Genomic DNA, 1,838 nt, shown 5'->3' with positions numbered 1-1,838 from the left:
TAAATCAGATCGTGAATCATGCAAACGCCCAAGAACACAAAGATGTATCGTGGTTCACCCCAATGTTCGGGCTACGTCCACACTGATATTGTATTTCTCTGATTGTGAGAGGATGAGAGCTTTGTAATATGAGAGTGAGGCTTGAGGATTGTGAGGGTGAGGAGTCCCTTTTATAGACTAAGAGCTCCTCACTTATTACATATTTGCCGCTTCATTTATTACATAATTACACTTGAGTCCCCCGAGTATTTATACGAGGTCTAAATATGGAGGCCCTAAGTATGGTATAAACAGTAGTCATCCAAGTCTTCAGTCAAGAGAGTCTTTTGGTTGGAGACTTGAAATTCAGTCCATGTGTGGGCCGAAGTAACTAGATGTCATCTAGCACTGATACTCGATATGAGGCGATGCCTAATCTAAAATGATGCTCAACCAGAAGTAGCACATGTTGCGAGGCTGCTCTGCTTGTGGCTTATGTTGCCTTGGTTGGCTCGGCTTGTGGCGTTGAAGGTGAGAAAGTCCCTTTTATAGAATAAGGGCTCGCTCCTCAATACAAAAATGATGGGCTATCGTTGATGCTCGCAGCGAGGCGGTTGCTCAGCAGGCGGCGATGCTCTCTAATGATGGTGAGAGAGTCCCTTTTATAGAATAAAGGCTCGCTCCTCAATACATAAGTGATGGGTTAGGAGTGATGCTCGCGGCGAGGCGGTTGCTCAACTGGCGGCGATGCTTTCTAATGAAGGTGAGGGAGTCCCTTTTATAAAATAAGGGCTCGCTCTTCAGTACATGAATAATGGGTGCTCTCTAATGAAGTGAGAGAGTACCTTTTATAGAATAAGGGCTTACTCCTCAATACATAAATAATGGGTTAAGTCCCCCAAGTATTTATCATGAGGCCTAGTTATGGAAGACCAATATATGGTACATAGTGTAGTCCCCCAAGTCTTCAGTCAATAGAGTCTGTTGGCTGGAGACTTTAAATTGAATCCATGTATGGGCCGAAATGGCAGTTGTTCGGAGGCGGTATTTGTATACCCTGCACTGAAGCTTTGTAGGTGAAGTTTTACAAGTGAAGCTTTTGAAGCTGGAGCTTTGTAAATGAAGCTTTCGAAGCTGATTGACATGAGTGATGCTCATGTATAATTTTGGAGTATTGGACGTACTTTTGATCACCTAGTGGGTGATAATAGCGGCAGGTTGCCAAATAATTTTGGAGTACTAGGCGTACTTTTGATCTCCTGGTTGGTAATAAAGGAGTGGGTTTTGGACTTATTTACAAGTTTGCCACTCCAATGAATTAAGGTATAAATATGACTTTATAGCCAAAATTCATTTATGGTTTCTTTTAGGAAATTGGAGAGAACACAAAGATCTCATTTCTCTCTAAAGAGGCCGGCCCCCTTGGAGGGATTAGCTAGCAATCCTACTACTCCAAGGTCACTTATTTCTTCTCCAATCTAACCTTGGTGAAGAGACTTAGAGGTTCTCAATTTTGGGAACTTGGAGAAACCTATTCTTCCATCCAAATCCATGGATCTAAGAAGCAAGGAATGAAGGCCCTATCTCTTGGGTGATTATCCTTTGCTTATGCAAAGAGGAATCAACAAAGGTATAAATTTCTCAACTCACTTTGTTTTGAGTTGAGTCTTGGTTCACCAATCTACTAGGCTTTGAATTTCATGGTTAATGTTTTGTTTTTTGAGTGCATGCAAGCATGATTCCGCCTTTTAATTCTTAATTGCATGCTATAGATGTTGCTCAAATGAACATGTTTTTCACAATATTTCCTTCAAGTGGTATCAGATCCTAGGTCTAGTAGTTGGTGAATCCTTTTGGGT

Source organism: Malus domestica, chromosome 14, assembly GCF_042453785.1.
Source record: "Malus domestica chromosome 14, GDT2T_hap1".
In the NCBI taxonomy this organism is placed as follows: domain Eukaryota; kingdom Viridiplantae; phylum Streptophyta; class Magnoliopsida; order Rosales; family Rosaceae; genus Malus; species Malus domestica.
The sequence above is the reverse complement of the archived record's forward strand: the minus strand, read 5'-3'. Positions refer to the sequence as shown.